Source organism: Triturus cristatus, chromosome 7 (genome assembly GCF_964204655.1).
Source record: "Triturus cristatus chromosome 7, aTriCri1.1, whole genome shotgun sequence".
NCBI lineage: Eukaryota > Metazoa > Chordata > Amphibia > Caudata > Salamandridae > Triturus > Triturus cristatus.
In genome coordinates, this window is record NC_140590.1 from 203,026,840 (window position 1) to 203,051,981 (window position 25,142).

Consider the following 25,142-nt stretch of genomic DNA (forward strand, 5'->3'; position numbering starts at 1 on the left):
ATGCACAGGATGTGATGTGGCAGGTGTAAGAGGAAGAGAATGTACAGGATGTGATGCAGCAGGTATAAGAGGAAGAGAATGTATAGGATGTGACGCAGCGGGTATAAGAGGGAGAGAATGCATTGGATGTGATGCAGCAGGTGTAAGAGGAAGAGAATGCATTGGATATGATGCAGCAGGTGTAAGAGGAAGAGAATGCACTGGATGTGATGCAGCAGATGTAAGAGGAAGAGAATGCACAGGATGTGATGTGGCAGGTGTAAGAGGAAGAGAATGTACAGGATGTGATGCAGCAGGTATAAGAGGAAGAGAATGTATAGGATGTGACGCAGCGGGTATAAGAGGGAGAGAATGCATTGGATGTGATGCAGCAGGTGTAAGAGGAAGAGAATGCATTGGATATGATGCAGCAGGTGTAAGAGGAAGAGAATGCACTGGATGTGATGCAGCAGGTGTAAGAAAAAGAGAATGCATTGGATATGATGCAGCAGGTGTAAGAGGAAGAGAATGCATTGGATGTGATGCAGCAGGTGTAAGAGGAAGAGAATGCATTGGATATGATGTAGCAGGTGTAAGAGGAAGAGAATGCATTGGATGTGATGCAGCAGGTGTAAGAGGAAGAGAATGCATTGGATATGATGTAGCAGGTGTAAGAGGAAGAGAATGCATTGGATGTGATGCAGCAGGTGTAAGAGGAAGAGAATGCATTGGATATGATGCAGCAGGTGTAAGAGGACGAGAATGCACTTGATGTGATGGCGCAGGTGTAAGAGGAAGATAATGCATTGGATATGATGTAGCAGGTGTAAGAGGAAGAGAATGCACTAGATGTGATGCAGCAGGTGTAAGAGGAAGAGAATGCATAGGATGTGATGCAGCAGGTGTAAGAGGAAGATAATGCACTGGATATGATGCAGCAGGTGTAAGAGGAAGAGAATGCACTGGATATGAAGCAGCAGGTGTAAGAGGAAGAGAATGCACTTGATATGATGCAGCAGGTGTAAGAGGAAGAGAGTACATAGGATGGGATACAGCAGGTGTAAGAGGAAGAGAATGCACTGGATATGAAGCAGCAGGTGTAAGAGGAAGAGAATGCACTGGATGTGATGCAGCAGGTGTAAGAGGAAGAGAATGCACAGGGTGTGATGGAGCAGGTATAAGAGGAAGAGAATGCATAGGGTGGGATGCAGTGGGTGTAAGAGGAAGAGAATGCACAGGATGTGATGCAGCAGGTGTAAGAGGAAGAGAATACATTGGATATGATGTAGCAGGTGTAAGAGGAAGAGAATGCATAGGATGGGATGCAGCAGGTATGAGAGGAAGTGAATGCACAGGATGGGATGCAGCAGGTGTAAGAGGAAGAGAATGCACAGGATGTGATGCAGCAGGTGTAAGAGGAGGAGAATGCACAGGATGTGATGCAGCAGGTGTAAGAGGAGGAGAATGCACAGGATGTGATGCAACGAGTTTAAAAGGAAGAGAGTGCATAGGATGTGATGCAGCAGATGTAAGAGAGACTAGATACTGTAACATGAAGCAGACAAATGTATGACTTCACTACGCATACATTCACATCGCGGTATTTTACATCGCGTTCGTTACAACTCAAGTTGTTACAACGACTTGCGCTGGAGGACGCTGGACTTAGGAATAGTGTGATTTACTATTCCAACTCCACCCTACGTAACAGTAGGGAAGGTGTTGGAATAGTAAATCATACTATTCCTTAGCTTAGAGCGCCATCCAACGCAAGTCGTTGTAACGACTTGCGTTGTAATGCCCGCGATGTAAACATACCGCGGTGTAACGACCGCGTTGTAAAGGTCGTTCTCCGAAGCAGATAGTGTGCCTAGGATGTGAAGCAGTGGGAGGGATGGAGACTGAAAGTCTAGGGAGCCTTGTGACCCTTCTATGTGGACTGAATACCTAGGATGTGATGCACTAGCGTGTCAGGGATACTGGATCCTGTAGTGCGTAGCAGCAGTGCAAGGGGGACTGAATGCCGAGGATGTGATGGACTAATGTATCAAGGGGACTTAATCCTGTGATGCGAGGCTTCCGGTACAAGGGGGACTGAATACCTAGAATGTAATGGAGGTGGATTAGGAACTGCATTCAGTGGTCTAAAATTAGCCCCTGCAGCCCCCGCGGTGCGGGGTAGTAAGGTGCGAGCTCCAGGGTCACGGTGGACCCGTTCCGATGTTGCAAAGGCTGAATAACTGAGCTGCAAAGAGATGGCTGTAACGGCGACTGAACACCGAGATGCTAATCGACCGCTGGAAGGGGGCTTGCTGTGTCGGATGCGAACGGAGGAGGTTAAAAAAAGTACCGCTGGGATTGGCCAGCTCTGCGGCTGCTGAGTTTTCCTCTTAATTATACATTTGCCATATTTGCCTCACAGCCCGTCATCTGCTGCATAATCTACTGAAATTAACAGCAACAAATTCTGGCTCAAATGATTCAAACAGAGGCGCAACTAGAGCCAAATTTCGGGGGGGGAGGGGGCTGAATCTTTTAAGCCATAGGCAGAGTGGAGCTGCAGGGGCTCTTAGAAGGGGTGAAACAACAGCGAGGCCTCATTAACATGCAAATGGTCTTTTAAAGACCTGTGAAGTGCTCGGGTGCGGCTGGGTGTGTGCCAGGGAAGGTGTCTCATCCCGGGCTGCCACACACGAGGGAAGAGGGGGGGGGGGGCTTAAGCCCCGTGAGTCTAATGGGTGTTGCGCGCCTGGATTCAAAGGTTACTAAAAGCGTGGTGACACGTATTGCTGCACAGTGGACAGCCTTGCTGCGCATTGCTGCATTTTGATGTCAAACAGGCATTGATTAGGTGCAACTTTTGTCCATATACTATTAGCCTGTAAAGTGACAACATTATGAGGTAATACTATCACAAAAAGTGCCACAATATGCCACATAATTTGCCGATCATTGCCACATAATTTCTTCAACCCTACTGCATAGTTTGGTCCTCCCCTGCCGCATAATACCAGGGCCCTTGGATGTCAAGAGACGTGAAGACTGCTAGACCGGCGTAAAGAGGGGAAGGGTGCAAGAGGGCAAGTGTACGGTGGATGTACTGAGTGTAAGGAGGAGGCTCGAATGACTTAAAAGTGTTGGCAAATGGCCAGAAAGTATTTGGCAAAGAAGAGGATGACTCCGGGCAACACGGAGCGTGAGCCGGAAAAACAGGTTTCGTTTTTCACATGCAAAGTGCAAAGAGCCAGGGCTGAAAACAAGCTATAAATAGCTCTGTTCCATGTCCGAGTGCACGCGGTGAGGGCGAGAAGCTGCGGGTCACGCCGCACCGAGTCCTTTTCTCGAGAGCATGCACCTCACACACATCAGTATCCCCACGAAACACCCCCGAAGAGTGCAGTCGGGCGAAACCATGAATTCAGCGGGCGTACACTGAGGAACAGTGGGGCAGAGTGCCGGATGTCACCTGGCACTCTGAGTTGGGATGGGAATGCTTCAAATGTAAACTAACTGCTTCCGCTTGGAACCCAGCATGGAGGGAGCCCTCCGACCCCACCTACACTCTATGAAATATCACAAATTATGCATTTGCAGAATCCGAAACGTTCGTTATACAGATACAATCATGTGCTCTACAAAGTATAAAGTGCTGTTTACATTATAAGATCCTGTATGTAAATGTTTTCTAATGCTCAGCGACTCGAGGAAGATTTTTGGAAAACTTTCTGTTTCGCTCAAAACTCAGAAAAAATCGTAGGTCATGGAGTTGTACCCACGTTAGGTTTTCGTGTGAAAATCAGCACTTTCACGAGCATTTTTGTGTGAGTGTAATTTGTGTACACAAATTGCTCACAGGTGTTATTTATAGTGTATTCACTATAAAAGAGTATGTATGTACTCACAAACAAAAACATTGAGTGAAGGTTTAAGAATATTTTTCAACAGAAAATTAGAATCAGGATATATGCAGGGTACATGTGCTCGTGACTAACTTGCACCAACTTAAACTGGCAAGAGAAAACTCTGTGAGTTTATAGACATAGGAAACAAGCATTAGCAAAGCCAATAGCTTTTGCATTGGCCACCAGACTTTTGGCTCTGTCAATGCTTGTTTTATGTTGCTAAGGATTTTGCGATATGTTATTGCTGGGAAAGCTACTTGGCCCTCTTCAATCTAAAAAAAAAATAGGTTAAAAGCTAAAATATTTTTTGTCTTAAAATGCACGTATTGCCATGGTAGTCTTTGGCACTGAAGGGAACTACTTTGTGTGTGGATGAGTTCCTTGTGAAACAGAGGAACCAAATTACTCAAAGTGAAGTCAGCCAATGGCTGAAGCTCGTTTAGCTACTGCCCCGTGCTGTGTGCTGCAGTGAGCGCTTGACAAATGTGAATGAGACAATAGCAGACCAATGGATGAAGGGTACTGTCTGAAAGCCCTTCTACGCGTACAATAAATACAATTTTAGCATAATTTAAAGGCCTTGGCTTATGCCATAACTAATAAAATGGGGAACTTTGTAAGTAAAGAAAGCTAAACGTGAATTGTGGAAAGGTTCATAGAAAACCAGAAATCAGGAGCCTGTGCAGATTATAAAACTCATTTCCATGCCATCCCAACCAGGCTTCCTTGTTTACATAAACCCCCGTACAGACGACAGAATTTTGCCCTTTTTGTATATCTCGGCATGAGACTGTGGCACACTTTCTATTTGAATGCCAAGAGTACTCCCAAGAAGAAGATGGCTTAAACATCTGTGCCGTTCATTAGGTACCAGACAGCATGTCGAGGCGTTACGCATTCTAAGGTCCGACTCTCGCCCATTGTATGCTTGTGCCCTCTCTAATTTTTTATCTTGGGCATGGCGCATCAGAACCAATAGGCTTAAAATAATTGTTTAATCTGTTTTTTTAAATTTATTTATGATATGTTTCTCTTTTTATTGTAAAAAATGGTTTTTAAGATAAAATGAACTGAATTTTTTTATTGTGATGCTTTTATGATAAGTTTTTATCGAAATAAAGCCTGTGATTGATTGATAAACTAATCTACTGAGAAGACTACAACTAAAAACTGTGATTTTAAAAAGAGAAGCCAAAGATTGGAACATGGTGTGTCTTGAATGCCATAGGATTATCAGGTACTTATACGGCACAACCACTGCCTTCTCCCTTCCAACTAGCCTTTGGATACTTTGAACCAGTACTGGCTTTTCAGCCAGCGGCACTAAGAATGCTGGCACCCTGCATGCCTAGAGCCTTGCATTGTATTTTACATCTGTAAAGTGTTTACAAGCTCTAAAGCAGTTAGAAGCAATGGCTAGTCCTTACCGGCGCTGTAATTAGCCTATATTTGTTTGCAGCGTTGTCAGAGTGGATATTTTGAATAAGCTCTGTGCAATGTGCTTGGAGTTATGCATGAGGACCAGATGGGCGCCCCCGTCTGTGTGCCTGTAGTGCTGCATGTATGCATGTCTGTGTTCCAGAGCAGTCTGAGGTTGATAAGGTAGTGTCTTATTAATATTTAACCCCACTGGGTGACCCTTAGGGCCTTCGGATATATTCAGGGCTTTAAGTGGGACAGGTCCTGCCAATGCTAAGATCAGGCAGTAATTAAAACCTGACTTTGAAACCCTTCCCTTCTGGGCTCTCTATTTAAGTCCTGAACTATACAGGCAAAAACACTGTAAAAAACCTCAGTGTAATCCATGTGAGCGATGAGTCCCTGTTTACATTTCACACGTTTTAATTCTTCCTGCATTGTCAGGCAATGGAAAGAAGAAATACTTCTCTTGCAAGGTTCTTTTAGAGACCCCTCCCTTTTTTGATTCTACTTAACTCACTGGATCCATACCCTTCATTCATATTGAGATGGTGAAAAGGTCTTCAAACCGTGGGCAGCGCCCCCACCAGGTGGAGTAAATATCACATGGGGCGGAGTGCCAGTTTCACAGCGTGACCAGCACGCTGTCGGTCCCAAGGCGCTGGCATGTTAACCTGCACTGAATGGGAGCCCTCTCCCCAGCCCTCTCTTTAATGGCAGTCCCTAACTGTCTCTTGGCCGAGTCCTCCCCCACGACTAAGGTGCTAAACTTTCTAAATGTTATTTTATCAGGGACATCCTAACCATTTTGGGGGCCTTGGGCTAAACGTAATTTGGGGGCCCTTGTTCGCCACAGCTTTGAATTTCTGATCCAATTTCAGCTCTTTCAGGCCCTCTTTGGCCATGTCATTGTCAGTGCACTGGTACACTTGTCCGAATTCTTAATGTATTTATAACTAATATTTAGTGATAGTGATAGGGAATATTGTAACACAGCAGTAGCTCACTAATATTATTGCAAATGTCCGTGACAACCTTCCATTTCTCATATGTGATTTGATCTGAAATTAACATTTTTATGGATATTGCATGACACATAAACACATTTTCTGCAAAATTGTATGTAAGAGATTCTCACGCATCGCCCACAAATACATTCAAGGAAAACAGTATTTCAAGCAATCTGTTTAAGAATTATTGAAGGTGACCAGGGCAAGACTCTCTGCAGAACAGAGCTGGCTCTATCAGAGGGCCCCCTGGAAGGCTGGGGCCCGGGGCCAGAGCCCACTTTGCCCTTGCCTTAAAAAGTCTCTGTATTTTATGGCAATAGGTACGAAAAGGCCATTATGCAAAAGTGACAGCAAACCATTTAAACCTACTGCATAGTAAGACAGCAAAAATACATATGCTAAAATCACAGATGAGTCGCTATGGAGAAGACAAGAAATTTACCATTTCATAACTTAACTTCTGAAATTTAAAAGTGTTTCGCAGGCAGCAAACGTAGGAAGCTCGAATGACATTTGCACCCACTAAAGAGAATTCAGTAATTCTTTTTATAGCTGGGCAAACTAAAATTTGTTTTTTTAAGTGAACAATTTGAATGAATGTTAATGCTTGGCAAACACAACAAGTCATAGCATAACAATGGGAGAGCAAGGGAAATATGGGGTGCGTCCGTATCCCTGGTATAATGGTAAGCTAAACAAAAAGGACTAACCCCCTATGTGGATGTGGTACAATCACTAGTCGGGTTAATACATGGACCCATTAGGTGTATTTAAAAGACCCCTCACATACCAACCTAGTTGTGTCATGCTTCATCATTGGGGTCCCAATCGGGTGACCGAATGCCCCCCGGTTGTGCTACGACGCCTGATTACAGCGGAGCTGGTGTGGTGTGAATGTGTGATGTGACGTGAATTATGCTTAAATATATCTCTGAGAATCCTTGCCTGTAAACTTTATTAGTGGCGGCTCAGGATATGGTTAAAATAAGTGTAGTGCAACTAGATGGAAGTTATTATTAGCTTGACCCTTTGCCACTCCATAACACTCCACTCTACTCCACTTTATAACACTCCATTTCCCTCTTCTGCACGCCCCATAACATTTGGCCAAGCTGAATAGCAGCCTAGCTTGTGTACAACATGGCTAAAAAATATCGGTATAGCCAATAGCTCTTACATTGATGAGACCTATTGGCTTTGCCAATGCTTGTTTGTGGAAGCATACAACTTATGCCCAATCATACCATGTACTCCTGACTCCCAATATGTGGACAGAGCCAAAGTCCCTCTCCAAGTGATGCTCACATAATTGTCTGGCGACATCCGCGCTGTCAAGTCAGACCATAAAAACGGGTCCCTGCGTGATATTTCATCTTTGTCCCTTACAGAGCTTCAAGCCCCTCGGATTTTGCCCTGCCTTTCACTCCTAAATCCATGTCTTTGTTCCTGCAAGACTGGACTATGGTAATGATGAACTCTCATAATCTACTTCTCCCTCCACAACAGTCACGTGTCACCCGAGGCCTGTCCCATTTATGGGGCAAGCAAGTTCGACCCCGTGCTCGCTCTCCTCTTTTCACTCCACTGGCTATCATTGCACTTTCAGATCACTCTACTCTCTGCTGTATGGCTTGGCACATTCTGGTCCTGGGACAGCAGTATGTGGTGTTCCAGGAAGGATCAAGCAGGCAACGAAGATTAAATAGGAGAATACGATGTAATACCGGAACAGGAACAGCACGCGGCGTACCCATGCAAAGATTGCCAACTCACATGAGAAACAGATTAGAGTTTGGTACCCGCAGAGGGAGATTCAAGCAAATACACTGATAGTTAAAGGGACAGAGTCAAGGCCATGCAATGAAGCTTATAACAGAATATAACACTCCTCCCCCTTCCAATGAACACCTAAAAACAACTTACCATAAAGAACCAATAATTACAACTAAAAGCACCCTGTGTGGCGAGAGTACATAGAAAACATTAATAGAGAACAACATTTTGTAAATGTGTGGGTTTAGATGTCATCCTCATGGGCCTATTAGTTTCCACAGTACCATCCTCCTGAACAGACCTGCTAGAATGACCATCCATCGATCCATCAAGATTAACATTCATGCTGTCCGAGCCCAACTCATCAATACCATCCATCGACTTGCCTCATTTATAACCTGCCCAGGAGAGCCCATGTAAAACCTGCACTGAGGCAATTACATCGGTTGCCCTAGTGAGACCTGTCTGGGAGAAAAAGGACAGAATCAAGAAAGAAAACACCGCAAGTTATGACCACCACGCTTCACTCTGTGCTCCAGACGAAGCGGACACAGGGGCGTATTTATCAAAATAGCAGCGCAGGGCGGCGCAGCAAGTCACATTGAAGCACTGCCCTGTGTCACTGTGTAATATTTATCCAATACCGTGCATTCCTGTCCTTTTCCCTTCCATTGGCATCGTTTTGGCAGCCTCATGCCAATGCAGGCACTCGTTGTATGCAGGTTTGTTTTGTGCAGAAAGAGGCACCTTCTTGCGCAAAAACAATCCTGATAGGCTTTTACCCCTTTCTATGTGTGCTGCACAATGCAGTACACAGAGAAAGAGGAAAAAACGAGGAAAAATAAAGATATTTCTCCTCGTGATGCCTCAGCTGGGGGAAGAGTAAGATTTTGGCGCATTCTTAGGTTTACAAGTGCTTGTAAATCTGGGAATGCGTCAAAATACATGGGCTTTGCATAGAAACACCCACCACAATGCCCATGGAATGCCTCCCATGCAAGGGGAGTAAGGCAACCCAGCGATCTGTGGTGCAATGACTTACTCCATATTTAAGAATATATTCAAAGCCACGCAATGTGGCTTTGCGTGGCTTCAAATAGCTGACTTAGAGGCTTGCGTCACACTTGGAACACTTTGCGTGGAGCAAGCATGCCACAAGCCTCTCATCAATATGCCCCACAGTCTATTACAACCACCATGTTTCACACGCAGAACCATGTTGCAGCGAGACACAGACAGATTCTTCAGCACGGCTACAGTCTCGGCGATGACCTTTTACCGGTAGTGCTGCGACGGGATGTCATAGAAGAGCAGAGTTGAGTAGCAGCTGCAGAAGAAGCTTCCTCTAAGCTGAGAAGCTTGTGCAGAACTGCAGTAGCGGCTGGCATCTACGGGAAGGGGGGGCGTGCGCACATACAAAAAAAATAATCAAATACATTTAAAAAAAGTAACCAGGCGAGTGCAACGTCATCCGCTCCGGACATCCACAGGAACTGGCAGCTGGAGCCTAGAACTCTCTTTACCAATCAGGGTGCTGTTCTCATGGTGTGAGAGCAGTGCCCTGATTGGAGAGAGCAGCCTCGCTCGGTGCTCCACAGCTCCCTGGAGGCTCGCACTGACTCGACCCAGCTGTCTTAGAGATGTTTTAAGTGCGCATGTGTGGCTGGCCGTCTCAAGACGGCCGGTCGAAAAGACATGCATTTTAAAGATGTGTGTAGACAGCCCACCCTCCTCCCAGCGGCTGTCACTCTGCAGCACCCCCGCCCTCGTCCTGACAGTTGGTTGGGGACGGGGATAAAATGTAAAATAGTAATAAATTACCATTTTATTTTTCATGAGGTTTTGGGGGGATGTTAAGTGGGGCGACGCTCTTTCCCTCCAATGGAGGAGCCACCCCTGCAGCACAGTTGAGAAATCCTGACAGTCTCACAAGGTATTTACATTGTCAAATATCCAACTTATAGAAAGTTTTGATTTACTTCAAAATGGTAGTGCGCTGATATGGGGCAAGGTTGAAAGGAGGAGTATCCGAGAATGCTTAGCCGATAATTTGTGAGTGGAAAAGTGAGTCCAGCTCGTTGCCAAAAATCCCATGGTGTCCCAGGAAGGACAACGCAGGCAACTGAAGGTTAAATAGAAGAATACGATGTAATCCTGGAACAAGATGTCTCCTGGCAGAGGTTCCCAACTCACATCAGAAATTAATTAGAGTTTGCAACGTGCATGAGGAGACTCAAACAAATACAATCTGACAGCTAAAGGGACAGATGTTAAGGCCATAAATACAACATTGCAAGAGAACACAGTTCTATCTTGCCAGAATCCTGCATGTTTTTGGGAGCTCCAGACTGGCCGCGAGCAGGACCTACTGTGTCCTCCAAGGTGACTAGGTGCAGAAATCTACAGTATTTTCCCAGTGTTGTAACACAACGGGAGGCGGCCCCCCTGCAAGATATGCTGAGGGGGCCCTCACACTGACATCAGGAGGGGCTGAGGTGGTCCCCCTACAGTATGGGCAAGCCTGCCCCCCCACGCTGCGAGGGCTACAGGGCCTTTGTTGCGCCCCTGTGTCTTCCAGAGTTACCGAGATCAGGGATCTGCACTGTCCTCAGGAGGGGCTGGGAGCAAGATGTACTGAATCTTTCAGAGTTACCAGGAGCAGGGATTCACAGTGTCTTCCAGGGTGGGCTTATGCTGGAATCCTCTATGTCGGGATGCTCACATCTAATTTAGATGAATGGCAGGGATGCTCAGCAGTCTAGTTTTGATTCCTCCTCACGCCTCTTTCTTTCTCCACCCTGCTCTTCATGTCTCTTTACTTCATTCTTGCTTCCTCCCTAGGCCATTGGTTCCTATCTTTCTCATCTTCTTTATTTCTTCCTCTCTTTTGCTCTGGGCCGAAGCCTGTTGATGAAAAATGAATCTTGGTCATCAAAAATAAGTGCCGCTGCCCACTACCTGCAACCATCCACACCTCAGCTGTGTGGCACTAGGCAACTCCTGTCTTTGGAGCTATTCCTTAAATCTCTTCCTTTTCAAGCCTGTCAGGGCCCACAGCGAGTCTGCCCTTCACCTTAGTTTGAATGCCAATTATTCCTGTGTAGTTTTTTACCCTGTTAAATTCTCATCGCAGGGTTTGTTTCGGATTCTTTCTATTATGTTTGTGTTTTTGTGTGCTATATTGTTTTCATTTCCTCGCACAACATCCCATGGTGCACAGTTAGGTGTACCGCATTGCAATCTATGCCATGTGCAGCCCATTCTGCCAGAACTAGCTGTTAAGTCAACAGGGCCTTGCATGCTCGGATGATTAAGACCTTACTTACTTTACTAAAAGTGAATCATGTCAGAAAAGCTTATGTTTTTAGAAGTGACCTAGATGCACTTGGCCCCGCCCACTGCCACTGTGCTATTCCACTGGAGGCCAGAGCACTGCATAGAGGGAGGAGTACTGGTCCAGATGCATGTTTTACATGGGTCGTGCTATCTGCACTGTCGAGTAGCCACACTTAGCAGAGAGCCCGAGGCTGAGTGCCTGGAGAGGGAAGCATGCCTAACACAGAGGGACGGATGACTGAAAAGCTGCATTGTGTGCACATTTCCGGTCAGCAGATCTGTCAAACCATCTCTAGAGCAAGTAGAAGAGTAGGTTCAAGGCAGCGGAGCCCTGCTCAGCGCTGAGTGCTCAGCAGGGTGAACAGCGGCCAAAAGGATCATGTTCTGCAGGTGACATTCAACCCTGACTTTAAGCCACAGCACTACCCAGTGCATGGTGGGTCTTATGGAACCATTCTTACTGTGTGGAAGGGAAACTCCACAGGCCTCGAGTATTCCACCCCTACAGTACATCTGCTAAAAGTAGGCAAAGTGTATGGGGAAAAATCAGGCTGCGACTCTTGCGCAATCAGGAGAATGTCAACCACCCCAGAGTCCTCAGCATTACTGATACCCTCAGTATTGGACTCCTATAGCCCAACGTATATAGCTTAAGGCCCTGTGTTTGGCCCACAAGGCTTTGTACAGCTCTGGCACCCATCTGTTTTACACTAAATATATCAGCCATGTGTTCATCCTTTCTCTCTGTTCTGCTTCATGTCTATTCAATATCCTATGATTTCAGCAAATACGTGTTGGCAGCTGTTCTTTCTCCATGATTGCCTCTTCGCTTTCCAACAAACATCCGGTGCATCCGTGGCGGATGAACAACGATCGTGCGTTTAGGAAAGCACTCAAGACTTATCAGTTTTGTTGATGTCAGCCCATCGTCCATAAGTGTAAGAAAGTGAATTATTAATTGGGAGGAATGGAAGTCCACCACATGTAATAAAGTCACTACCCTATTAAGTCCAGGCAAAGATTTCAAAAAATTAAACCTGACCTGAATCCCTGATCGCTGTGATGCAGAGAAAACAAGCGTAATTTAGAGAAAATGTGTAGAGCATTTGGAAGCACAGAAACAGTTAAAAAGTCAAGGACATAACAGAATAAAAATCCTACTTCAATTTTAAAGAATAGAGATACATTTAATAAGCAAAATTGTACCCAAATGACAAAAAAAACAATAAGAGGAACTGGAGATCGAAATTTTTCAAGATTTAAATGAAAATAGCTATAAAAAGCATTAACTGACACAATAGTCTACGGAAGCGGTAGAGCAGACTTAGGCTTAATTGGAGGCTGACCGCAATGGAGCCCAGTTCAGATACACCAAGTGGACTGTGCCTGATGAAAGTCTGAAAGCCACAAATAGAAAACATTTCTGAATCCACTTCAGAAAGAGGCTTTGTCACTCCCCAGTGGATCAGTGAAACTGCAGCCACCACTGTGGAACTGAAAGCCATCTACCTGAAGCAGGTTGGTTTCCCGGCACATCTGAGGTTTTGAGATTTCTGGGGTAATATTTTCAATAGCAACACAGAATGGCGTTTTTTTGGATGTGGGGAGACATTTGAGCAGGACAAATCTGAAAGACAATCCAATGCTGTGGAACTGCCGGTCAGATCCTTTTTGCATCGGGCCCTGCTGAAGCTCGGAGTACTTAAGAGGAAGCACTCAGATTCTCAAATGGAATGAGGCAGAGACAATCAACAGGGTGTGGTCTAGATCCAGTTGCTACTGGTTAGCTGGACACTTCAAGGGAAAGTCCTCTTGCAGCTTGTTCTGTCCTTGTAGCCACACAGGAGGTCAGCCAACAGACCTTTGGAGTCCAATCCTTTGTCATGGGAGAAAACTGGGAGCAGGTCCAGCCCTTCAGGTCTCCTCCTAGCTCACAAACTGAAGATGTAGTCCTTCTGTTCTTTTGCAGGTCCAGAAAGTGTTCTAAGGAGGCTGCTTTGGGGCTAATAGATGAGAGTGGTTCCTACAGCCTCCATTAGCAATGGGGTAAATGTTCCCGGAGCAACTCTACCCAAAATGTTCCATGGGGCAACTCTACCCACTTTTTCAGCAGTTCTTCTTTACCCTACTGCAAATAATCCCACGGTGCTGCCCAATCCCTCGGTGCTCCCCATGCTCAAACTGGGTTTGATTCCAACCTGACTAGTGGGACAAAAGTCTGCTTCCTCCTGGTATCCCCTTACATTTACTTGTGAAAGGGAAGACCCCCTTTCAAGTAACATCTCTTTCACACCTAATTCATGCCAAGTGCAGGCTCACAGATGCTCTAGTATGAGGTAAAGGTAACTTTCTAAAAGTTGCATTTCTCACTTATAATAATAATCTGACTTAGCATTAGAGTCGGTATATATACTATAAAAAACGAAATAATTGAATGGGGTCGGTAGCTGGTACAGGTCAAAAGTTATACATTAAAGTGTTTAATCTATACTCTAAATTACACTAGGTGCTAGTTACAGCCTGACCAGTGACAATGTCGTTTTGTGCCTAGTCACTGGGGGAACATGTCATTTTTAATGTCACATATTTTCCACTCTTAAATATTACGACACAATTTTGTGGGCAAAATCGTGTGCTTAGGGGTGACTTATTTATTATTTAAAATCAGGTTTCTCTACCTGTCAAAAGGGTGAATTTGACAGGTTTGTGTAGCAGTTTTTAAGCTGCTGCCATCAGGCTACACAAGGTAGGCCTGAAGCCATGTTTTAACTTGTCACACGAGTGGATGGAAAACTAAGTTCTGCACTCCACAGATGACATTTACCTTTCCATGCCATGGGTGTAGTTGTCATACACCATTTACTGTGACTTTATAGGAAGGTAAAATATACCAATAAGAGATTAGCCAATTTTCACAAGTTTTAGGGGTCTAAACATGTAAAATATGCGCTGGACAGAATGCCCCAGTGTGTACACCCTAAAAAGTAGCAAAATAATTCAGCAAAAATGGGATTGGACCACGCGAAAAGGGGCATTTTCTCACAATAAATATATCAGTTTATGTTGTGCTCTATAGTCTACCATCATATCTCTCTGGCTACATCACGCGTAAATTACATTGCAGTCCTTACATCAGAGGTAAGTACTTCACAGGCAGGTGGGATTTTACATTAGTTAAATAACCTCTGGTGTGTATAAACATATATTCATATATCTTCACTGAAAAGACAATGGTTAAAGTCACGTGTTGGAATGAGACAAAAGCTAACATTAAAAAACTCAAAACACACTCAAATATGCCAGTTATAGTTTAGTTAATTACCTAAATCCTGCTTATTTTACATTTCTGGTATTTTAACTATTAAAACATATATATTAATGCCCCTATTGAAATATGTGTGTACATATACATATTCACTGAAAAAACAAAGGTTAAAGAAACGTAGTCGGGTTACAGCTACTTGAATAACTTTTGAATTTCAGTGATTTTTTTTGTTTCAAATGGTAAGTTTGTCCTTCTCATCTAACTCTAACCTCCCTGTAACCTTTGTTTTTTCAGTGAATTTCTAAGGCTTCTTTAATGCAAATTAAGATAATCTTACCATACCCAGCTATACACTTTAAACTTTGGGTTTTTTCAGTAAATTTCTATGTTTTTTCGTAACATAAAGCACTATTTTATTAACATACATAACACCAAACATACGCAGTGCACGGTCTTTGCCCTGCAGCTAACCCTTCACGGGCAGACAACTTCATGCTGTGCAAGGCCTTTGGCATTGTGAGGTGTGGTGTTGGCCACAGGCCAGGCACTGTTCCCAACCCCCAATATTGCCCAACCACCCCTCTGTGCCCGAGCTATGGGCAGCAGGAGTTGAGCACAGGGACTGGGTGTCATTTTAAGTAAGACAGACCTACTGACTTTGTCAAAGAATCAGAACACCAAAAACTAAAAGTGGCCATATTGGCTTTATAACAACACAACACCTCCTATTTTTAAAATAGTGACCCCAGGGCATGAAGTCCCTGGGGCCTTACAAGCCTCGGGGAGGGGAGCCACGTGCCTCCTCCCCTTTAAATAGTTTTAGCCCAGGGTATGGGGTGCTCGGGCCTTTATTTTAGGATTGGCCCAGGGTATGGATTCTCACCCCACCATATAAATGATTAGTGCTGCCCCCTGGGCTCAGGCCAGCCACAGGGGGTTTATTTGTTTCAAGCGCAGAAGCCAGATCTTTTTTTATATACGCTGTAAAAACATTTTTATAGTTTTTAGCCCCCGGAGTGGGGGTCATATACTTCCTTATATCTGTTTTTTATGTTTTTTCTAAGACTCAGGACTGAGTCCATAGTCCTAAGATTTGTGCTGCTTCATCGTTGCTGATGTGGTGGCAGCCAATCCGATCTCATTTTTAGGTCTCGCCTGAGCCAGCACTTTAGCGCTGCTCTGGCCGGAGTTTTAGTAAGCGAGTTTTGGAAGTGCAAACTAGTGGCTTTTCAGGCCTCCAGCAACAGTGCATGTGCGCCGGGCGCGCGCACCATTTGTCAGCCTGCGTGATCACTTTCGCGGCCGCTTTGATGTTCTCAGTGAGCCGCGCGGCCACTGAGAACATCAAAGCGGCCGCGAAAGTGCACACCATTTGCCAGCCTGCGTGCCTCTCTCCGTCTTAGTGCGCGCGACGTGCCCTACCCCCATCCCTTATCCCACTTCATGCTTGTTGTAGTTTTAAGGTTTAAAGCTCTGCCTGCGCGTCATTGTCAGGGTACAATGATGCATGTCATCATATAAGCATATGCTTAAATTCAATACGTTAAAATATTATATTTATTCAGATAAGTGACAGCCCTCACCTTCACCGGTGTATACAAATTGTGATACCAAATGCGTCAAAGGAAAACTTAGCAATGAGATGGAACTCTTCTCATTCTCCATGTACCTTTAATCGGAATACATGTTGAGCTACTCAAAGAGCTGCAGCGAGACTGACAACAAGTACCATTAAAGAACGTAAAAAGACGCGGGTGTTTTATGAACGAGAATTTAGACCGGTTGTTCGAAATCTTAAATGCTTTCTTGGACAGAAGTGTGCATTAAGAACATTTAATTATCGGGTTAAAATTGCCTTTTAAAATATGCTGCTTAAATTTTATTAAAAACAAACGTTGTACTTTTTCGTGTATAAATTCCTTATAAAACGACATGGGTAATGGTTACAAATTATCCAAATATGCATTGTTCAATTACGCGAAAAAAAGGAGGCGATAATAACAGACAGGTATTAACATTCCATATTCCCAGGCTGCTAATTTTGGAAGAATTCACGATAATTCCATAGCCATTGCCTTTTTTGTTTTAATTTTTACCATCTTAAAGTCGTGCTTGAGGTGAGGAAATCCTTTCTTAAAAATCACGGATCAATCGCACTTGAGGAAATACCAACTAACGACACTGACACCTGAGGGTTTATCATCATATCAGCCCTTTGATAACTTCTCATAACCGTGTTTACATGTGTCAGCAGTACTCTTACGATTTATCCAAGCAGACATTTCTGGCACATACGAAAAGAGCTGTTAGAGCAATGGCTGGGCCTTTTCTAATAAACAGAGATGCTGAAAATAGTACCAGTGATTTACTCTATTTACATTGCGATAAACAACAGCAGGAAATGTCCAGGCTAATATGCAACTTCACAAGTTTCAAGTGTGTCTTCTTGACTCAACTGGTAGCCTGTTGGAATTTAGACATAAGAACTGTTATAAAGATAATTCTGGGCAATTCATAATGAATCACAGGGCTGGTTGCTGGAGCTAAATGGTGGTGGTTGGTTTTAATTGGCGCATTTTAATCCAGTTTGTGTTCCGATATTTTTTCTGTCGACACATATAAGTTCACGGCCCACAAGCCAAATGCCACAACCATTTAGGGGAAAACATTTACCAATGACCCAAAATAATATCCATTAAATCATTTGTTTTAAGTCCTTAAATCTTCCAAACGTTTTGTGAAGAACTGTGCACAAATCTACATTTTCCTACAATTAACATTCTCTAAAAGTGAAGCAGTATTCGGTGAACATCCAGTACATGCATTTTTGCAAAAAAGAACGAGGTCCCAATAAAGTATTAAATGTACATTTATACTTATAAACCTGTATATTACTTAGATTTGCCCAGTGATAAGGTATTAATGCCTTTTGGTTGGGCACTACCTTTTTCAACAAGCTTTGGCATAGCCAAAAGGTCTCGCCTTTGGGTCTTTATAAGTGTTTAGTTATCCAGCACAATATCCTTGGTGCAACAACATCAACTGTTGCATGGCGAGACCTATTGGCTATGCCAATGCTTGTTGGATCTGTCGGCTCAGTGGATGCTCCGAAGCATTAAATATACATTTTGAGCCTCAATTTCTCAAAAACTACTCAACTGATTAATACCACACAACAGAAAGCACACTTTCTGGACGAACATCTAGCTTTCTGCCAAATTTGGTGTAAATCCGTTCAGCGGTTTGGGCTGTAGTAGTGTCTAAATTTCCTAGAGAAAAATTAATGAGGAAAATACGTTTTGGGGACCCCCTCTCTTAATCTCTCCCCCCGCTTCATGGATTAACTCCAAACATTCAAGGAGATGAGGTGGATGAGACTTCTGTTTGGAAAGTTTTGTGAAGATTCATGAAAACACCAAAGTTATAAAAAAAACGAAAAAAGCTTTTCCAATGGAAACACAATTCTAACTATAACTACCAAGTGACGACTGCCACTGGGTAATATACATATGTTGTGTAGTGTTGTGTGAGTTAGCAGTGACAGAACCCTTTTGGCTCCAGATGGACTCTGTAGAATTGTGACAAAAGTGTTACAGCATAGTAAAGTGAATGCAAGTTTAGAATGTTGAGTTTGCGGTTACACGCAGATGAACAAAGACGTGTTGCACTAAGCTCCATGTGTGGCGTAGTCATTAGCTGGTACCCAGGCTGGGGAGCATGCTACATATCGTATGAGGCTTTATTTTGCAGGTTGTATGGTGAGTTGTATTCCTATATTTCTAACACATATAAGAGTTATGAATACTACTCCCCCAACCTAAGCAGCGTTGTGAAGGTCCCACAAAGGAAAACATCACAATGGAATGGTAATGAGTATGTGATCACTGTGATGTAATCTACCACATTTTAACAATTTAAAATTGAGCTGTGCCACTGAAATTATGCAGGAGGGGAATGCCATATTATGCTGCATGGTTGGCTAAAATATGTGTCACAAAATGGTACATGAAGTGGGGTACTGTGGCACATTTAGTGATAGTATTACTGCGTTACTTTGTCATTTTAGAAATAGCTAATACTGTCTAGGCATAGATACCCCCTCATTAGCAGCAGTTTAACACTTCAGTTTAGCAAAAAGCAACAGAAAGGTGACCAGCAACCTTTGTAAAGTGCCTTCCACTATGCAGCAACACGTGTCGCTGCACTTTTAGTAACTTTTAAACCGCTTGAGCTAAAAACGAATTTCATTTTTTGTAAAAATCTGCAGATTATGCAATATAGGATGGATTATGTGTCAAATGTGTCAAATCCATAATTATGAAAAAACACAGTGGCCACACAATCTCATAATTCCAGTGGCCCTGACTATACTTACTTGATTCCTCATGTCTAGGAGGGGGAAAATACTAGCAATTTAGCATCCAACTTTAATAGGCCATATGAGTTGCTAAACCTGGTTACAAGTCAGCAGCTTGATAAGGAGCATGCTATCATCTGCAGACTTGATTTGATGTTAGCAGTTTGTAATATTGAGTGGATCAGTATGTCATACCTCTCACAACCTATTTACTCACAGAGGAGATGAAATGAAATGTGTAGTCGAGTAATGACATTAAAGTGCAATAGAGATTATCCTTTTTGGGAGCTTGATGCTTCTTTGGAGGGAGAGGGATCTCCTAGACGCCAATACGGTTTTTCGCCACTTTAAAGGGTGAAGATGACGCCACAAATAGCTACACGCTTGATGTGAGAGTGTGTAGTGCATTATGATATGCATACGCGAGAGCGTAATTCCCTCCCCATGCCAGGATGCCTGCTCTTCTGCCCAAGCATTGCATGATTGAAGGTCCATGCAACTCTTGCATGAGTTTATAGGTATCTCAGTTTGCAGCCACATTAAGACAGCTTTGTTTGCAGATGCACAATTTACACAACCCAAGATCCCCAGATAGGGCGATGAACTTACAAGTGGACCTCTTTAATGAGTATGGCCATGCACTTCTTCGCTGGCATCTACAAACGGGCATGATTGAACAAGAGGGGTTCTTCATGAAGAATGATGCCCTCCGGTCTTCTCAACCTTAATGTCCAGGAATGGGATCCATAAAATAACAACAATTGAATAATGGATCTCTATAACACATTATTTGTCCTCTAGCTCACACAAAACATAATCCTTTGATGGAACCTTCTTAAACAGTACGATCAGATGAGAGGATTTACTTAAAAGGCGTGCGCCATACACCAGTCTCAATCGCAAGCTGCGTGCCAAGGGGTAAAGTGCATTAGGAGCAAAATGAAGACCATGAAGCATATGAGTGTATTTCCAGGAATCAATACATAGACTTCTCTTATACTCACTCTCACTACACTTTATGAGATGATTACCTCTTAGGAATGCATCCAATAATGCTGAACTTACCAATCCTATAATTGACATGACAACATTTATATTTAATGACCCATGTTTTACAAGGTCGTGTCTCTACAACCATCATTTCCAGCATATGAGTACTCCATATACTAACGTATAGTGTCAAATCTGTCATACTTTTTAAAATTTTGTCTAGTGGAAATGGATGTTTATTTTATGTAAAGTTTTTATAATGAATTTTGTAATCAATAAAGTGAATTGAAATTTAAAAATATATTACATTATAGAGAATTTATAATTAAAGCATTATGTAGTGCAATGGGTCATGCCTTATAATTGTGTGCTGCCTAGTAGCTCACATTCAGTATGTGGAAAAATGCCTTTAAAACAAACACTAGTTCCCGTCGCAAAAAAGGAAATAATAGGAAAGATGCAACCTGTTATGGTGAACAGGAGTTTTCCAAGTTTGTATTTAGCGTGGGTGGGCACATAGTATGGAATATAAGGTATGTGCCCTCCAACCAACATGAAGCAGAAAAGTGCCTCCACCTGATGTTTTACAATCCACGAACTGCACGGCAAAAACCACCCCTCCAGGACGACCAAATCAGAGGCAATGCTCCTTTCCCATGCTTCTTTGCTGATGCTCCTTCACCGATGCTTCTTCACCGATGCTTCTTCACCGATGCTCCTTCGCCAATGCTCCTTCACCGATGCTTCTTCGATGCTTCTTCACCAATGCTCCTTCACCGATGCTCCTTCACCGATGCTCCTTCACCGATGCTTCTTCATCGATGCTCTTTCACCGATGCTTCTTCCCCGATGCTCCTTCACCGATGCTCCTTCACCGATGCTTCTTCGCCGATGCTTCTTCGCCGATGTTTCTTCGCCGATGTTTCTTCACCGAAGCTCTTTACCGATGCTCCTTCCCCGATGCTTCTTAACCGATGCTTCTTCACTGATGCTTCTTCGCCGATGCTTCTTCGCCGATGTTTCTTCACCGAAGCTCTTCACCGATGCTTCTTAACTGATGCTTCTTCACTGATGCTTCTTTGCCGATGCTCCTTCACCGATGCTCCTTCATAGATGCTCCTTCATAGATGCTCCTTCACCCATGCTTCTTTACCGATGCTTCTTCACCAGTGCTCCTTCATCGATGCTCCTTCATAGAGGTTCTTTCACCGATGCTTCTTTGCCGATGCTTCTTCACCATTGTTCCTTCATAGATGCTCTTTCACCGATGCTTCTTCGCCGATGCTCTTTCACCGATGCTTCTTCGCCGATGCTCTTTCACCGATGCTTCTTTGCCGATGCTCCTTCCCCGATGCTTCTTCACCAATGCTCCTCCATTCAGGGAGGTCTAAGGTGTGGGCCCAGACTTCTATCCAGCTATGACAAAAGACTTGTGTGACCCTAATTTATGGGAATAAATCATCCCCACTCTCTTGATGCTTCACCGATGCTTCTTCACTGATGCTTCTTTGCCGATGCTTATTCGCCGATGATTCTTCCCCGATTCTTCTTCACTGATGCTTCTTCGCCGATGCTTCTTCGCCAATGCTTCTTCGCCGATGATCCTTCACCGATGCTACTTCACTGATGCTCCTTCACCGATACTTCTTCATAGATGCTTCTTCTTCAATGCTCCTTCATAGATGCTCCTTCACCGGTGCTCCTTCACCGATGCTTCTTCGCCGATGCTTCTTCACCGATGCTTCTTCACCGATGCTCCTTCATAGATTCTCCTTCACCGATGCTTCTTCACCAATGCTCCTTCACCGATGCTCCTTCACCAGTGCTCCTTCACCAATGCTCCTTCACCAATGCTCCTTCACCAATGCTCCTTCATAGATGCTCCTTCACCGATGCTTCTTCGCCGATGCTTCTTCGCTGATGCTTCTTCACCTATGCTCCTTCCCCGATGCTTCTTCGCCGATGCTCCTTCACCGATGCTTCTTAACCGATGCTTCTTCACTGATGCTTCTTCGCCGATGCTTCTTCGCCGATGTTTCTTAACCGAAGCTCTTCACCGATGCTCCTTCCCCGATGCTTCTTAACCGATGCTTCTTTGCCGATGCTCCTTCACCGATGATCCTTCATAGATGCTCCTTCATAGATGCTCCTTCATAGATGCTCCTTCACCCATGCTTCTTTACCAATGCTTCTTCACCCGTGCTCCTTCATCGATGCTCCTTCATAGATGTTCTTTCACCGATGCTTCTTTGCCGATGCTTCTTCACCATTGCTCCTTCATAGATGCTCTTTCACCGATGCTTCTTTGCCGATGCTCTTTCACCGATGCTTCTTCGCCGATGCTCTTTCACCGATGCTTCTTTGCCGATGCTCCTTCCCCGATGCTTCTTCACCAATGCTCCTCCATTCAGGGAGGTCTAAGGTGTGGGCCCAGACTTCTATCCAGTTATGACAAAAGACTTGTGTGACCCTAATTTATGGGAATAAATCATCCCCACTCTCTTGATGCTTCACCGATGCTTCTTCACTGATGCTTCTTTGCCGATGCTTATTCGCCGATGATTCTTCCCCGATTCTTCTTCACTGATGCTTCTTCACCGATGCTTCTTCGCCGATGCTTCTTCGCCGATGATCCTTCACCGATGCTTCATCGCTGATGCTCCTTCACCAATGCTCCTTCCTCGATGCTCCTTCACCGATGCTTCTTCATAGATGCTTCTTCTTCAATGCTCCTTCATAGATGCTCCTTCACCGGTGCTCCTTCACCGATGCTTCTTCACCGATGCTTCTTCACCGATGCTCCTTCATAGATGCTCCTTCACCGATGCTTTTTCACCAATGCTTCTTCTCCAATGCTCCTTCACCGATGCTCCTTCACCAGTGCTCCTTCACCAATGCTCCTTCACCAATGCTCCTTCACCAATGCTCCTTCATAGATGCTCCTTCACCAATGCTTCTTCGCCGATGCTTCTTCGCTAATGCTTCTTCACCTATGCTCCTTCCCCGATGCTTCTTCGCCGATGCTCCTTCACCGATGCTTCTTCACCGATGCTCCTTCCCTGATGCTTCTTCACCGATGCTCTTTCACTGATGCTCCTTCACTGATGCTCCTTCACCCATGCTTCTTTACCGATGCTTCTTCACCAGTGCTCCTTCACCCATGCTCCTTCATAGATGTTCTTTCACCGATGCTTCTTCACCAATGCTCCTTCCCTGATGCTTCTTCACCGATGCTCTTTCACTGATGCTCCTTCACTGATGCTCCTTCACCCATGCTCCTTCACCAATGCTCCTTCACCAATGCTCCTTCATAGATGCTCCTTCACCGATGCTTCTTCGCTGATGCTTCTTCACCTATGCTCCTTCCCCGATGCTTCTTCGCCGATGCTCCTTCACCGATGCTTCTTAACCGATGCTTCTTCACTGATGCTTCTTCGCCGATGCTTCTTCGCCGATGTTTCTTAACTGAAGCTCTTCACCGATACTCCTTCCCCGATGCTTCTTAACCGATGCTTCTTCACTGATGCTTCTTCGCCGATGCTCCTTCACCGATGCTCCTTCATAGATGCTCCTTCATAGATGCTCCTTCACCCATGCTTCTTTACCGATGCTTCTTCACCAGTGCTCCTTCACCCATGCTCCTTCATAGATGGTCTTTCACCGATGCTTCTTCACCGATGCTCCTTCACTGATGCTCCTTCACTGATGCTCCTTCACCGATGCTCCTTCACCAATGCTCCTTCACCAATGCTCCTTCATAGATGCTCCTTCACCGATGCTTCTTCGCTGATGCTTCTTCACCTATGCTCCTTCCCCGATGCTTCTTCGCCGATGCTCCTTCACCGATGCTTCTTAACCGATGCTTCTTCACTGATGCTTCTTCGCCGATGCTTCTTCGCCGATGTTTCTTAACTGAAGCTCTTCAGCGATACTCCTTCCCCGATGCTTCTTAACCGATGCTTCTTCACTGATGCTTCTTCGCCGATGCTCCTTCACCGATGCTCCTTCATAGATGCTCCTTCATAGATGCTCCTTCACCCATGCTTCTTCGCCGATGCTTCTTCGCCGATGATCCTTCACCGATGATCCTTCACCGATGCTTCATCGCTGATGCTCCTTCACCAATGCTCCTTCCCTGATGCTCCTTCACTGATGCTCCTTCATAGATGCTTCTTCTTCAATGCTCCTTCATAGATGCTCCTTCACCGGTGCTCCTTCACCGATGCTTCTTCACCGATGCTTCTTCACCGATGCTCCTTCATAGATGCTCCTTCACCGATGCTTTTTCACCAATGCTTCTTCTCCAATGCTCCTTCACCGATGCTCCTTCACCAGTGCTCCTTCACCAATGCTCCTTCACCAATGCTCCTTCACCAATGCTCCTTCATAGATGCTCCTTCACAGATGCTCCTTCACCAATGCTTCTTCGCCGATGCTTCTTCACCTATGCTCCTTCCCCGATGCTTCTTCGCCGATGCGCCTTCACCGATGCTTCTTCACCGATGCTCCTTCCCTGATGCTTCTTCACCGATGCTCTTTCACTGATGCTCCTTCACTGATGCTCCTTCACCCATGCTTCTTTACCGATGCTTCTTCACCAGTGCTCCTTCACCGATGCTCCTTCATAGATGTTCTTTCACCGATGCTTTTTCACCATTGCTCCTTCATAGATGCTCTTTCACCGATACTTCTTCACCGATGCTCTTTCACCGATGCTTCTTCGCTGATGCTCCTTCCCTGATGCTTCTTCACCGATGCTCTTTCACTGATGCTCCTTCACTGATGCTCCTCACCCATGCTTCTTTACCGATGCTTCTTCACCAGTGCTCCTTCACCGATGCTCCTTCATAGATGTTCTTTCACCGATGCTTCTTCACCAATGCTCCTCCATTCAGGGAGGTCTAAGGTGTGGGCCCAGACTTCTATCCAGTTATGACAAAAGACTTGTGTGACCCTAATTTATGGGAATAAATCATCCCCACTCTCTTGATCTGGTCACACTGAATGCATAACAAGTGCACAGCAGGTAGACTTGGGCGGAATTTTAATAATGCTCGGAAAATTTCCGAATTTTGTAATATAAAAAATATATAAATTTTCGCAAGATTTCT

The 25,142-nt window shown here is 44.5% G+C and overlaps 1 protein-coding gene across 2 annotated transcripts in view; it reads right to left on the reverse strand.

Moving 5' to 3' along the window:
* SCN1B (sodium voltage-gated channel beta subunit 1) overlaps positions 1–25,142 on the reverse strand; it is a 456,449-nt gene that overhangs the window by 260,629 nt on the left and 170,678 nt on the right. The gene's annotated exons all lie outside the window — the stretch shown is intronic.